We start from the raw sequence: 16,703 nt of genomic DNA, 5'->3' as shown, positions 1-16,703 counted from the left end.
AGGCAATTATTTTCTTCACTCCTGTACCAGCTGATACCAGGCATTCCTCCAGCACTCCGGAAAAGGCTGCAGCTAAGTGACTAATATTCTCCTGGGTGTTTGTTCTTTGAGCTCTGCACTTTGTTCTTTGAGCGCCGCGCTTTCCTAGAACAGCTGGTGTATTTCAGACCTCGTATTTTTGCAGAGTGCTTATCTTTAAGAGACAAATGTATTTCTGAACATTCTACGTTATTATTGTAGTTACTTGCCTAAATGTGCTTCAGGGAATCTGCTTCAGCTCAAGTACTACAAAAAGTGACAGTGCAATTTTAAAAGAGCATTTACATGACTTTTCTTTCTCTAATAGCATAACTCTTGGATTTAAATTCTGTCATTCGGGCCTGTGTTTCAGGTTTGAGGAATATGCTTTTGAAGGGTTTTTCACACACACAGTGAAACCAAATCAAACTGTGCCACCCTAACTGTTTAAACCAAGAGTGGAAATTTGTATTTCTTGGATTGTTTTTGTTCCTTTTAGTTTAACCCTATGCATGCAGGAAAGTTAAATGTGATATAATTATTGCCCTTGTTTGTCTTTCTTGTGCATGATAAGTGCAATCACAGTTCTAATTGCAGTGTGCAAAATTGAATCTCTGTTAAGCCAGCCCTAGTGTAGCAGTACTTATTGTTATGGTACTCAGTTTGGGTTTTTGGTAATGCAGCGTTAGTAATTGTGCCAACAGTTATTATTATCCAAGAAAAGTGCTGGAGCATCCCAGTGTTCTTCTACGCTCCTGTGTCCATATCAGAAAGAGAGATATAGTTTCAAGGAAGTTGAGTGCACTAACTGTACTATCACTCTGTCAGCAACGACCTGCCCCCCGAAGATACAGTGTGCCTGGCTGGACCGGCAAGACGTGGCAGTATTTTGTCACTTTCTCTTTCACGCCCCCTTTCCTTTTGGGACACCTGCCGGGGTTTCTGTGTCCACCAGGAAGTGCCGAGAGGTGTTCCAGGAGGTCGGGGCATACCATCGCCTCTGCAGCTTCATGCTTTGAGTGGCCCCGTCTCGACAACAGACAGGGGTAGATGACACAGGAAAAGCCCAGTACATGTGATGATAAATGTCAAACATCACCCCAGTTAAGGAGCAAAAATTGAAGTTGTGATTCTGCAGCTCAAGAATGTGCTCACTCTTCACCTGCTTATGGTCCTGGATCTCTGTTACAACCTGGCAAGTCATTTCTTGGAACTGTTGTAGGGCTCCCAAGACTGTGACAATGGTGGTCTGGGAGACAATGATGCCAGTGGCCTCACTTTGCTGGCCCATTGATTCCCTCCCATGGCTCCTACCACCACTACCCTGTGCCCTTGAGGCAGTGTGGCCCATCCCACTGTGTCCTGGCACAACAGGAAGTGGTGGTGGTTGCTCAACAGTGTCTAGGACTGGGGGGAAGGGCACATAATGGGAGTTGTATTCCTCTGCACACAGGAAGTAGAGGCATCCATGAGTTGAGTTGTTTTAGCAGCTATGATGGGAGGTGTAGGTGTGGGCCGAGTGTGACCCACTGGGGCTGTCTGCCCAGACAGACTAGGTGGACCAGGCATCCCCTCATCAACCAGGCTTGCAGGAGTGGTTTCCTCACTGAAGGCTTGATCCTGGCCTGGAGTGGAGGTTTCTTCTGTTTCAGACTGTGGCCCACTGGCCCGGGGTGTTGGTCCTAATATGAATTACAAAAACAGACATAAAAGGTCTGTATTATACCTCAAATGTGTCTCCAGTTACAAATGAAGCAACCTAAAAAAATGAAAAACTTATATAATTAATGGGATGTTTAGGCATGTGTGTGATTTTTTACTTTCTACTCGTGCAGGTTAATCTACACAGATGCACACTTCACTAACAATGATGAAGAAATGTCCTGAAATGTTAAATGTTATTTAGAAAGTATATATTACATGTGCAAGACATGCAACTCGAAGCAGTAGAGAGTAGATTTGGGAGCTGAGCCATATCAAGGCCCAGTAGCCTCAAAAACAAACCAAGGTACAACCTATTGGATTATAGGTAATTAGCTATATGAACACTGCAAGTGGATTGTATATCAATACTGCTTATAATTTGCATGCCACAGAATATGGTTGGAAACCTTTGAATACACAAATTATGATTTATGCAAGCACGTAGATCAATTCAATGGAATAACAAGAAAGTGACAACATACTGGATCAGCACAGCATATGACATTTTAATACATACCATGAAATGGTGGATGACAAAGACATAAAGCTTTGACTTTTGTGCATTTGTGGAAGGAAAAGGAAGTTGGGCAGCATCGCATTGCAATATTGTTTTGCAGAGACAAAAACAGGACATGATAGCAGTTGTAGTAATTTTTTAACACTATTGCCAATAATTGTGGAAATGCGAGTAACACAAATCTATATAAATTATTACTGTGAAAGTAAGCACACATTTACGAAATGGACACACGTGTATAATGTGAATAGGTTAAGATACCACTTTGAAGCACTGTACCTTCATGTGAATATAGATGGAGTTTGGAACCTGTTTGTTGAAGGACAACAGCCTACATTGAAATACAGAAAAGGACTAGGCAAATGCAAGGGGTGATCCAAGGGGAACAACACCCAAGCTGACAATACATATTGTTCATTGTTAAATATATAGAAACAACCATGAAGCTACTGATTTGGATAACACAAGGTATTCTGGAAAATGAAATTGCAATATATATGTTTTGATAGGTGTCAAGAAACATTCCGAACAGCTATGTTTAAGGCGAGTACTCCATTTATGATTAGTGAGACATACATAGGTGTAACGTACTGGTCTCCATTCCACCAGGGACTCCTGTCAAGCATTCAGGATTTAGAATCAGCAAGAACTTCTCCTCCCATGATAAAAGCTGTAATGGGGATGGGAGAACCACCACCTGTCTTCTGGGCCTCCAGGTGACACTTGGAAGCCAGGGAATGGACAATCCCCGCAGGTCATTCCGCCTCTTCCTAATTTCCTCCTGTGTCCACAGATTGTTAGGTACAGCATACACTGTTGACCATTCTGCCCCACATTTACCTTTCTGAGACATACTAGTATTTTGTACTTGTACTCCAAACAATTGTGGCTCTACTTTTCTAAGTTCATCTATCATTACTATCAATTCTTTCTCTGTAAAATATTCTGGCTGTTCAGTAGCAAGGTTGTCCTCAGAATGGTGGTCAGCAGTGGAACGGCAAACGATCATGGTCTGAAATGGCGTATGTTTTATAGTGTGCTTTGTAGGTGTTCACAATTCTCCGATATACATCAGGTATAAGCTGCTATCATCCATCCAAGAACTACAGCCATAGTACAATGCTGCCGGGTCCCATGATGGACTCCCGCCATCATGGGACAGCTACTGGCACACTGCCAGCTCAACTGTGCTATCTAAATCTGGTTGGCACAATGCCGCTGCTAGACCTGCCATCCTCAGGGTTGTCTTGTCTTGCATGTGTTTCTTTCGTAAATATGGTAAAATTGGTGTGTCAACAATTGGCATATTTAATTTACATGTATGTTCCTTGTAAAGTGGTATACCATATACCCAGGGTCTTTAAATTAAATGCTACCAGTGGACCTTCAACCACTGATTGTGCCACCTACTTAAGTAGCCCTGTAAACATGCCTCCGGCCTGCCATTGCAGAGCCTGCTTGTGCAGTCTCACTACCACCTTGACTTGGCATTCAAAACCTCTTACCAAGCCTGAAACTCCCCTTTCCTTGGAGATAAGTCACCCATGAGGTAGGCCCTAGGTAGCCTATAGTGTAGGGTGCCATGTAAGTAAAAGGCAGGACATGTACCTTTTAGTTTTACATGTCCTGGTAATGAAAAACTCCCAAAGTCGTTTTTCATTACTTAAAGACTGCTTTTCTCATAGGCCAGCATTGGGAATTCCTTAAAATACCTTTAAGCTGTAATTCCTGATCTAAGAGGGATAGCTCCATCATGTTTAGTATCATTGGAAAGGTAATGATAAATCCTCTTTACTGGTAAAGTCAAATTTTATATTAATATTTTAGTAATGCCACTTTTAGAAAGTGGGCATGTTTCTGCTTTCATTGCCCTATCTGCCTACAGCCTGCCTCCGATACACATCTGACCTTGACTAAGTGACAGCTATACTTGTGCATTCCGTTCAGACACCCACAACACAGGATACACCACTACATCTGCATTCATCTGCATTCTGACGGGTTTTCCTGGAGAGGAGGTTGAGAAGAGCTCACATTTACACTTCAAAGAGCAGTGACCAGAGCCCACTCAAAGGGGCTGATTACCTCCCACTGATAGTCTGAAGCATGGGCTGCACTGAAAGGGGGACCTGTGAGCTTCAGAGAAACCTTTTGAAGTCATCACCCACATTAAAGGTACTTTTTAGTATAAGAACTGGGCCTCTGACCCACTAAAACCAGTAGAATGTGGATCTGGAAAAATCTACACTGAAGTAAAGGTGCTGAAAGACTGCCATCTTGCTGAGCTTCACTGTTCCAAGGGACTGCTACTCTGCCTGACTCAGCTGCCCTACTGCCTGCTGACCTCTGGCAAGCTGCAGGAATCAAGAACTATCCTCAGGACGACTCCAATGGCTTGCTGGCTTGCTCCCTGTTTTCCCCAAGGTCTCAGATTCATCAAAGACCTCATAAGCGGAGCTCCATCATGGGCCCTGTGCCGCCGTGCTGAAGTGGAACTTTGTTAAAGGAAGAGCATGGTGCTCTGCCAAGGTGATGTTTGCTGCGCAAGGATTCCTGCCTACCAGCGAGAGTGGTGTTTCTGCACAATCCTCTGATGCTTTGCTATAGTGGTGCTGGCCGTCGAGGAGGAGCCCGACATGAAACTTCCCCTCAGGACTTCCCTGGGTAAGTGCAGTGCTCTCCCCATGGCCCTACCAAAGCGCACTGGCACTTGAGGGCCGCTCCAACCCGTGGCAGGCTTCCGCTAAACCTCCACCCTACTTCACCTATGATAGCCCGTCCCATGGGAATTGCTCAGTCTTCCAAAAGCAGTGCTTTCCCCACCCTTACCTCAGTGCGGAGTCGCAGCGGGATTCGGAAGGCAGTGGCTCCCCTTGCTCACCGCAACACCGGCGATTACTTGTGTCTGTAGTGGCCTACAAGACACCCTAAGAGGTTGTGACATCCTGGCCCCTTTGAAATCGGAGAGGGCTGACACGCTACAAACAGGTACACTCAGCGCCTGCAAAGAAACATTACCGTATTCCCCATAATAAGAGTACAATTGATTTGTACAGCACTGCTTCAGCATTAATTAATTTAAACAATACCTCATGATGTACTGTTTGCATTTTTGTTGTTTTGGGCTTGATTTACACAGATAACTAATCTTTACATTCATAGACCTGTGGGGAGTTTTGTTGTCGTGTCTGCACTGTGATTGCTGCATGCGTGCTGCACAAATACTTTACACATTGCCTTCTAAGTCAAGCCTTCCTGCTCTGCACCAAGCTACCAGAGGGTGAGCACATGTATTTGACTGACCCTGACTAGGAATGTGGTCCCTATTTGGACAGGGTACATAACGCTGCCAACTAGAGACCCAGTTACCAACAGCTGCCATCCCTACGGCGACGCAATGCTACTCGTCAGCACTGGAGTCTGTCGCATTGGCTGTGTGATACAGCTAGAGTGAGGGATTAAACTCCGGGGACGCAGATGCAGACTATAACTTGTGCCCTAAGGTAACTATAATTCGCATCCCCGCCATGCACAGTTTTTTCCTCAACCATTTTACTGCAAATCTTACATTGATATTATCAAGTATGTTATCAAAAAAGTAATGATTGCCGTAATTTGTGGGGTAATTAGCAGGGCATGGTGAGGGTGCAAGTTATAGTTCTCTTAGGACACGAGCTATAGTTACTTGAGATAACTCAAACTATAACTGGTGAATTTCTATGGTTTGGTATGTTTAAAATGAGAGCCTAACTATAACGTCCCTGTAACCTTTGTTTTTTAGTGAATTTCTATGGTTAATTTAAACGTATAATAATTTTCATGAATATACGTTAATCCAACCAGAGCTGGCCAAAAGTCATGCACAGCAGTGGTTGGCAGACCTATAAGCACCCAACCTTACGCCGTGCATGGCCTTTGCTCGTGTGTAGCGGAGGTTGCCTGCAAGACCTGGCCTGCAACCAGACCCTGCAGCTAAGCCCCCTAACCACCCAAAGCCATGCTGTGCATGGCCCTTTGGCCGTGCATGGCACAAGATGGGCATGGCCTCTCTGGGTGTCAAAATAGGTGTGAGAAGGTGTATCTGGGAGTGAAAATGGGTGAGACAGTGTCTGTCTGGGTATGAGAGTGTGTACATCAGTGTTTTAGTGGGTGCATAAGTGTCTGCTTGGGTCTGTGAGTGGGTGCATGAAGCTGTTAGTGGGTCTGTGAGTGGGTGTATGAGGCTTCAGTGGGTCTGTGAGTGGGTGTGTGAGAGTCTGAGTGGGTCTGTGAGTGGACACGTGAGGGTCTGATTGGGGCGGTGTGTGTGCACGAGGCTCTGAGTGGGTCTGTAAGTGGGTGAGTGAGTGTCTGAGTGGGTCAGTGAGTGGGTGTGTAAGGGTCTGAGTGCATGTGTGGGTGGGAGAAAGAGACTGAAAGAGAGAGACAAAGAGAGCGAGAGGGAGAGAGCTAGAGACTTTTTTAGGCTTTAATGTATGATATATTTAGAATGAGATATTTCAATTTTAAAAAAATGTGTCTGTCATTTTAAAAAAAATGAAAATTATTTTTTACTTTAAAAAAAAAAAAGGGGGAAAAAAGAGAAGTGAGTCCACCCGGACTTGAACCTTGATTGCTCATTGTGAAGGTCTGTGACATCACACTGGGCTATAGCTTCTTTTGCTTCTTTTTTATTTAGCTCTTCGTGGGTTATCTGGTTCCGCGGGCTCCCTTACGGTACCTATATATTTTTTTATTTACATTTTAAAAATTGTTTTTACAGGGTCTCTGGCACTGTGGGTAATGCCTTAAGGCTTCCTTTGTGGTGCCATTGCTTCAGCAAGCAAGGAGCTGCTTTAACAGCAGGTCTCTCCTTGCTGAAGTATTTTATCTCTGTTCCCTGACCGTGTGCAAAGGACAGAGATGAAAGCTTAATTTTTTGACAACTAGAACTATTTGACGGATCCCACTGTCAAAAACCAAAGTGTTTGCTGTGCCCCAAGGGTGGGCACCCCGAGACATAGGAGCCAGCCCTGAGGGGTGGCAGTCCCCATGGCCATCAGTGGCTCATTGAGGTGGGGAGGTGGTGATCCCTGGGGCTACAGGGGGTCTGCAAAACTGACCCTCTTCACTACTGCGAAGAGGGTCAGAATATTTAGCAAATGCCAAGTTTTAACACATGCCCACGGGACTTGGACCAGCTGGAGGCTTTATAATAACGAAATGCTTCATTTTGTTAAAAAGTTACGCCAGATCCATGGATCCACTAAAATATCTTTGCAGCCCTGGGGGGTCCCTTTGAGACCCCACCAGCAGAGCTAAGGGGTCCGGGTGTTGGTACCCTGGCCCCTTTTCTTTATTTTTTACATGTTTCATGCTTCAGCCGAGTCCCAAGATGGCTGACAACACTTCAATGACTTCCTTCTTGAAGTGTTACCAGCCAATCAGATCTCAGCACGAGATCGGGAGGGGTCGCAAATCCTTAGCATCCCTATATATATAAAATAGTTTTCCCCTTAATTTCTCAAAACCTACTGAACGGAATTACACCAAAACAAAAAAAGGTTGCTTTCTGGACCAGGGCCTACATTTCTGTACATTTGGTGCAATTCCGTTCAATAGGTTTGGCGCTATCACTGTTCAAAATCCCTATGGACAAATGAATGAGGAAAACGTGTTTCAGGACACCCCCATTTTTCTCGGCCCCCCCTCGGACGGATCACCCAGAAACTTTACAAACAGCAGCTGACATGACTAGCAAATTATGGGGAAGAGTTTCAAGAAGATTCATCAAGCAGCGACCAAAGATATAGGCAAGTAGAAAAACACTTTTTATATAGAAACTAGGTCCTAACTTCAACTACCTAGTGGCGACCGCCACTGGGTAATACATATATATATATATATTCATTGATGTTACAGTTAGGCTCACATGGTAAATGTACAAAACCATTGAAATTCACCTGTTATAGTTAGAGATGATTCAAATAACTATAACTCGTGAACTAAGGTAACTATTATTTTCACCCCCACCATGCACATTTTTTTTTATAAATAATTCTACAGCGAATGTTAAAGTGATATTATCAATGATGTTATAAAAGATGTCATGAGTGCTGTAATTTCTAGGGCAATTGGCAGTGCATGGTGAGTGTGCAAGTTATAGTCACCTTAGGGCACGAGTTATAGTTATTTGAAATAACTCTAACTGTAACAGGTGAATTTCCATGGTTTTGTACGTTTAAAATGTGAACCTACCTATAACGTCCCTGTAACCTTTGGCTTTTTAATTGAATTTCTATGTTTTTTAAATTTTATTTCCTAACTATAAATGCCCTGTAACCTTTGTTTTTTTAAGTGAATTTCCATGTTTTTTTATCATGAAGTAATTTTAATTACTGTATGTTAATCCAACCACCACCATGCACAGCCACGCACGTGACGGCCAGGCTTTTTGCTCAACCCCCTTTAAGCTCCAAACCCCGCTCCACAAATGGCTGAAGGTGTTTGGAGTTTAAAGGGGGAAACATTAAATATATATATTTAGGGGGACCGCATGTCCCTCCCCAGGGACCACTACCTCCCCGGGGCTACATAATGAAAAAACGTAGTAAAAGGACAAAACCACCCCCCCCCCCCGGGACAACATTTTAAAAATGTTTGGGGGGCCATACAGACCACCCCAAGGACTACCACCCCCCTGGGGCTTCATATTAAAAAAACTGAGTGGGGCCAGGCAGACCCCCCAGGGACCACCACCACCCTGGGACAACATTTAAAAAATAGATGGGGGCAGCATGAACCCCTCAGTACCCAGGGACCATGAGGCCTGGGAATGTGGACCCATCCCCAGGGGCCTGGCCACATGTTACTGGCTGCCAAGGGCATCCAGCCTACAGTTATGGGGACCAGCAGGGGAGCCTCAAGGCCACCGCGGTCCCACTGGCTCCCAGCTCATGTAGGAGCTGACATTGCTCCCACATGCAGGGAGCTGCTACAAATGAAAGCTCCCTGCATGCAGGATCAGTGTTTTCCTCTCTTTCCCTGCACTCATGTTAGTGATCTGAGAAAGAGATGAAAACTCCACTTTCAGCAAGCGGGAGCTGTTCGATAGCTCCCGCTTGCTGAAAGCGGAGTTATGTTTGATTTTGCTTGGTGGGAGCTGTCACAGCTCCTGCCAAGCAAAAGCAATCAACTACGTCCCAAGGGTGGTCACCTCAGGAGCTAGGGTCATATATGGCTTAAGGAGGGGGCCGCATGCCCCCCTCCTTATATTTTATGGGAAGTGGAAGCCCCAGGGTGCGAGAGTGCCGCGGGGCACACCCCTCATACTTGACATTGTATATTGCTCTGGAGAGGTGGCAGTCACTCGGACACAGGGAGCCACGTGGCACACCCTGCATACTTACTATGTATATAGCTCAGGGTAGGTGGTGGTCCCCAGGATGCGGGGGTCTCACGCAGCACCCTCGCATACTTGATATAGTATATTGCACCAGGGAGATGGCTGTCCCGGGGGGTCACACAGCCCCCATTCAAACTTGACATTCTATATTGCCCTGGGGAAGTGGTGGTCCCTGGGGTGCTGGGAGTGCCACGGGGCACCCCCCCACATTCTTACAATGTATATTGGCCTGGGGAGGTGGTGGTCACTGGGGCATGGGGTGCCGCATGCAACCCCGCATAATTGACATTGTATATTGCCTCAGGGAGATGGCGGACCCTGGGGCGCAGGGAGTGCCATGCAGCACCCCTGCATACTTACTATGTATATTTCCCCAGGGAGATGGCAGTCCCCAGAGTGTGGTGGGGCACTGCACGGCCCCCTGCATACGTTCTATGCATATTTCTACTGGGAGGTGGTGGTCCCCGGGGCATGGCCCCCTGGATACTTAATAGGCATAGCCCCACCCAGGGAGGTGGTGGTTCCTAGGGTTTCTGAAAGCCCTAGATGCGGTGGCCCGTTGCAACCCCTTCCTATTTCAACCTCACAATGCCCCCGGGACTTGGCCCACCCGGGAACATAACATTCAGTCACACCGGAGACTGCATGTTATTTTTTTTTATCACAGAGAAATCCGCAGATCAGGCCGTGGATTTTTCCATTATATTTTTTTTTTCAAAATGCTTTTTAGTCTTGTAGGGGATCCCAGGGGAACCCCTGGACCAAGGCTACGGGGGCATGGTAAACATACCCTGATCTCTGTTTTTTGTTTTTGACTTTTTTGGGGGGACTCAGCTGAAGCCAAGTCCCAAACTAGCTGCCACCACTTGAAGTGTTGGCAGCCAACCATGTCTCAGAAGGAGATCTCCCTTGATCCACGGCCTTAGATATACAGATTTCTTTTCCCTTTAATATCTTGAAAACTACCGAACAGATTTACACCAAAAAAAAGAGTGATCTGCAGACCGAAAGCTAACTTATTGCTAAACTTGATGTAATGCTGTCCAGTAGTTCGGGCTGCAGGCGTGTCTACAGAGTCTATGGGAATTAACATGGGAAATGCACTTTTGTTGACCCCGCATTTTTCTCAGTCTTTGCTTGACAGATCATTCCAACACTTTCCATGCACAATATGACCCGAGAGGGCATTGTTTTTGGAAAATGTTATGAAGATTCATTAAATGGTGCCAACACTGTGTAAACTAAGTTCTAACTATAACTACCTACTGGTGACTGCTAGTTTCCATTGAAAAAGTGCTTTTTGACTTGCCTGTATCTTTGGCACCATTTGACTGACCTTCATAAACATTTCCAAAAAAGAGTGTGTCCATGAATCTTGTTACGCATGGGATGTTTCGGGGTGATCCATCAAGCAGGGGCTGGGAAAAAGGGGGGGGGGATAAACAAAAGTGCATTTCTCATTTTAATTTCTACAGGGATTTTGAGCACAACCACAGCCCGAACTGTTAGACGGAATGGCACCACATGTGTAAGAAAGGTAGCTTTTGGTCCAGAAAGAAGCCTTTTTCCTAACAGTATTGAATCCCTTTTTGAAATATTAAGAGAAAACCAAATTTGTATTTCTGGAGTTGAGTAGCCTTTGTTAATATTCCCTATCTAGTTCAGAGATCTGATTGGCTGTCAACACATCAACCAGGAAGTGTTGGCAGCTTGAGGCTCCGCTTCAGCCGAGTCTAAAAAAAAAAGGGAAAAAGGAGCATAGTAGTCTATGTCACATGAGTCAGGATGGTGGCAGACGCAACCCGCATGCTCTGTTGCTAACGCACTCACCTGGCCCCTCCCACAGAACTACATGCAGCAGGGCTCTGGATGACGAGGTCTTGCTACGCTAGAGCTGAAGGTAATGACTGCAATGCTGGAAGACAGAGTGTCGGCAGACTAATCTGCAGGATATGGTCTGTTTTCTTCATGGAAAGACATGGCAGAGGCAGTACGGTTCATGAAAATGACCAGTGAGCCCTCTTCGAGTACATTCCAGGCATACGCGACAAGAGCCCTAATCTTTGAGCTGATTGCGGACCCCTGTGAGGAGTTGGGACTCATCGCCATAATGGATAACAGCTGCTGGAAGTAGTGGGCTCTGCCCAACTGGGTCTAAGAAGAGAATGATAAACTTGTTTTAAAAGGGACTGGAACCCGATAAGAAAGCTCAGAGAAACTCCAGCGCTTGACACAGAGCGAGTTGGGTTCAGTAGTTCTATAGTTGGCATTATAGGTCAACAAATATCAAAGCAAACTAGTGGTCTCGTTTTGGATAGGTGCGAAAGAGGTGTTGTTTGCATTTTCCCTGCTGCCAGTCGATGTTTAAACTGCCATAATTCAAGTAATTTAAGTCTTCTGCAGTCAATAAGACAAGTCGAGCTACCTCAGATTGGGCTTTTATTTCCCAGATCTTGTGTGAGAGAATAACCAGCTGCTGCATGCGAACACTGCAACGCACAAGGGGGGACACTACCTGTACTTCAATTAGCCAATCCACCCTGGTCCAGAAACTGAAGCAAAGAGGGGGCAAAGTGAAACCAGCCATAGTTCATGTGAATAGTTACGAGCAACAAAGGATGGGAATCTAAAGCTAGAGGAGCCTTCTGAGGTCAAGAAGCTCAGGGACCTCAGTACTCAAAGAGAGAGTGAAAAGGGATTTGAAATTGAAAGCAGGGGGAGTTGTCAGGTTCCTAGTTGTTGAATTCCCTTCCAGGTCTGGAGTGCACAGTTAATAACATCAAACTGGGTACCAACACTACAGTAAATACAACAGAAGCTATTTTAAGTGTGGCCGGGCCTAAACAATACCCTCTGTTTTCAAAATATTTGAAAGTAAACACGCAGATGGATGTTCCAGTAATGCCCCAAGTAGAGAAAATAGTGAGCAACAGGCTCTCTTTCCACATCAGGCACCGCCTGTCCCAGTGGTATCCCAGACCAGGAAGTTTGACAAGGAAACAAGATAGATGTCACCCTAGCATGAAGCTATTTCAAGGAGGCCCAATTTGCAGCAGGAATTTGGGAGCACTTGTGGTACTGAGCAGTCAATTAAAGGTATATTTGAATTAATTCTGGCTGAGATTAGAGAGCTGAAAACATCACAGGCACAAGAAATCGTGGCTCTTTGTGAGCAATTGTCAAAGATTGAGGAGGGTATGTCTCTGATCCTGGAAAGATTAATAGAGGCTGAATCTAGAATTTCAGACCTGGAGGACAGCTTTGTGTCTACGCAGCAGGAAGTGGATCAACCTGAAAAAGAGTAAAGGCCTTTCTGAAAATAAACTGCAAGATGTGTAGAACTACAATAGGCGGTTAAACCTTCAAATCATAGGAGTACCAGAGGGAAGCGAAGGTCAGCAGGCACTTGAATGGGTGAATGCCATGCTGAAGAAGGCAATGTCACAATGATTATCTGGAGTTAACAAGCGATTTGATTATCACTAGGGCTCACAGGGTGCCAGCTCAACAGTTTCCTAATGCTAAGTACCCATTTACAATATTGGTGAATTTTGCAGATTATCTAGTTAAGGAACGCAACCTATGTAAAGTCATAGAAAAAAGATCTTTTTGACTTCGAAGGTACCTCATTTTCTAATTTTCTCAGACAATTCTGCAATCACAGCACAGAGATAAAGAACATTTGCTAGGATGATTGATTCCTTAAAAGCCAGGTATCTATTGTATAGCAGGCCAAGTTCAAGAACAATGTCATCTTTTTTCAGACACTTAGGAGGCCCAGGAGCTTCTCCAGTAGTTATCTAATTAGGCTTTGAAACATATATGTAGGTATAAGTAGGTCATGCGCCTTCACTTGGGGAGCGTATGTATTCATAACGATCTACAATTAATTTTACCTCCAGTGTGAGTGATACTCAGTAAAATGTTATATGCTCATTGTGCTTGCTGTGCTACAGGATAAGCATTTCAAGGGTGGTGAGAGTAGGTACACCTGAGGTTTAGCGGAATGCTTGATTGTTGAAGTTTATTTTCTGTTTAACATGTTTTTACTAGGGCTGGATGGGGGACTCTTGGGACATGAGTGCAAAGGGGTACAGTGCCATGGCACACTGGCTGCTTTGGGGTGAGAGGGAGACTATGGGGGTCATTACGACCCTGGCGGTTGGTGGTAAAGCGGCGGTAAGACCGCAAACAGGACGGCGAAAAAAAATAATGGAATTATGACTCTGCGGTTACCGCCGCAGTCATCCTCCACTTCATCATTCCGACCGCCATGGCGGTGAATACCGCTGGGCTGGAGATTGCGCCAACAGTATCAGGACCCTGCATACCGCCATGGATCTCAGGTGGTTGGGAACCGCCATGAGTTCCATGGCTTTAGGCACTCTCATTGCCAGGGAATTCCTTCCCTGGCACTGATAGGGGTCTCCCCCACCCCCGCAACCCCCCATGAATCCTCGCCCCCACATCCCCCATCCCCCTGCCACCCCCAAAGGTGGCACAACCCCCCTCTCCACCCCCACCCCGAACATGCACATATACACACCCCTACACGCACACACCCCAACATGCACATATACACACCCCTCCACGCACACATACACCCCGACAACACATACAAACAGACATGCACACCGTCCGACCCGCACACATTTCCCAAACACACAGCACCCCCGCACGCATACACTCACTCACTCACCCCCTCTACACTCACACCCCATGCACACACACAACACAGAACACCCCCCAGGCCCTCCCTAATGGACGATCAACTTACCTTGTCCGTTGATCCTCCGGGAGGGTACGGGATCCATGGAGACAGCTCCGCCACCAGAACACCGTCACCAGAACACCGCCACACCGAATCATGGGACGTGATTCAGTGGGCGGTGTTCTGTTGACGTGGCGGTGGAGGTTGAGCAAACTCCACTTTCCCGCCGTCCGCCAGCGTTGCTGCTGGCGGCTTTCCATACGAAAAAGGACGGCGGCCTGCCAGCGGTCATAATACACGGCGCGGAAGACCACCACCACTAGCTTTCTTCAGCACAGCGGTACCTCGGCGGTCTTGCGAAAAGACGGCCGAGGTCGTAATGACCCCCTATGTGGGCAACTTCCCCCTCAGGTGGTCACAGTATGAGTCTTAATGGTTGGGGGGAGGTCAGGGGATTACTGCAGATAAAAACAATGGAAGAGTTCACAATTGATTATCTGGAGGCATGCATTCGCTACTGGTAATGTAAATGTAGTAAGAATAGTAGAGGAAGTGTTAGATGTAAAACAGTTAGTAATGTCTAATGAAGCAAAAAGTATTTAGGCACTTTAAAGCCAAAAAGATGAAATGTATATGTGCAATGCAGTTGGGCGAATAGGATGGCAAAATACTATGAAGCATTATGGAAAATAAAATATGGAGATGGATCAAACCAAATGGGCATTAATTGATTGTAACGTTTGAGCATCTGTATACTTTTGCATTCCACTTTAGTTTCCAATACAGCATACTGATAGAAACGTGATCTGCCTTTGGAATTTATGAATGTTCTGGGAGTTTTTAATCTTAAAGCTTACTTTAGAATCGAATTAGAGGTTTGTACATGCTGTCACTTAAATTATGCAACAGGGAATATGCACTCAATGGATACAGTATCTAAACACTGCTCCATGAAGATTTTGTGGAATTTAGATGAAGGTTTATAAAGATAATTTGCGAATTGTTACATTTAATGCAAATGGCCTTAATAATAAGTGTAAGACTCGTGCAATCGAAGACTGGGTGGGAAGGCATTTACCAGATATTGTGCTTATTCAAGAGACACACTTCTAGGACAAAAAGGAACCAAAATGTAAGATGTTTAAGCAATGGGTAGGGCATCAGTGTACTTCAAGTGAGATTGCAGCTCACAAGGGGGTGGCAAGTTATAAAATAGACACCTCCTGAATCAAGTTACCTTCTACCAAACAGATAAAGGAGGAAGGTGGGCTCTGGTTAGTGGTTAATAAGTTTAGAGTGACTATAGCCACAGTCTGTACTCAGTTTCTGATGACCCAGCTCCAATGGTAGAACTAGGCCATTGGAGCTGGATAGTGATGGTGATATTAGGAGGGGATTTTAACTTTCTTCCAAATCCAGAGTTAGACTCTATTTCTGACACTTGCAAGCAAATAAGCTGTGAATGGCCAGAACAATGTCAGATTGTATCAAGATCCTGAATTTGGTGGCTCTATGGCGAGAGTAGTACCCAGTAATACAGGAATATTCCTGCTTTTCCGAGAGGCATAAATCTGCAGCACAATTAGTGTACTTTCTTTCTTCTTGTGAATTGAAGCTAGGCAGTCCAAACAGTTTCTCAGATCACTCTTTAGAAGAGAGGGGAGTGTCAGGCATTAAGGTAGAAAAGCCCAGCGAGAGAAGGTATTTTAGTAAAGTAAAATTGGAGATGAAGAATGGTGTAAAGGGATACAAAGTGAGATAGTAAACTATTTTAAGGTGAATGTTAACATGGCCAGGGTGGAAAACATCTGTAATGCATTTAAGACAACTATCCACGGCTGTATACCGTCCAGAGGAATTACAGAGAGAAAACACCTATTAGAACATAAGGTAGTGCTAGAAGTAGAGCTCCATCAGGCGAACATGGAATATTTACGAATTAGAACCTCCGCTAATAAGCTGGTGCTCAGACAGGCCACACTGCATATGCAAGACTATTGCTATGAACAAGGTTACACTGCCAGCACAACTTATCTTAAAAAAAACAATAAAGAAAGCCAATATGCAGGGAAGCTTTTAGCCTGGCAGACCCATGAGCATCAAGCACAGAACAGGATAGCACCACTCTACAATTAGAAAACAAAAACTCACATTGTAGATCCTATTCAAATCCACGAAAAATTCCTCAAACATTATGAATCTATACATAGTGCACAAGAGAAGGTGGATGTTTCCCGACTCAGCTTTTCATTCCAAAGCTGCGGTTTAGAAAAGCTCAAGCATGGTAGCTAAATTCTCTTCTGAATAAATCGAGGGGACAGTGAAACCATTAGCCAACGAGAAGGCCTGTGGCGAAGACGGCTTACCAG

The sequence above is a fragment of the Pleurodeles waltl genome, chromosome 4_2 (genome assembly GCF_031143425.1).
Source record: "Pleurodeles waltl isolate 20211129_DDA chromosome 4_2, aPleWal1.hap1.20221129, whole genome shotgun sequence".
In the NCBI taxonomy this organism is placed as follows: Eukaryota; Metazoa; Chordata; class Amphibia; order Caudata; family Salamandridae; genus Pleurodeles; species Pleurodeles waltl.
Note: the sequence above shows the minus strand (reverse complement) of the source record.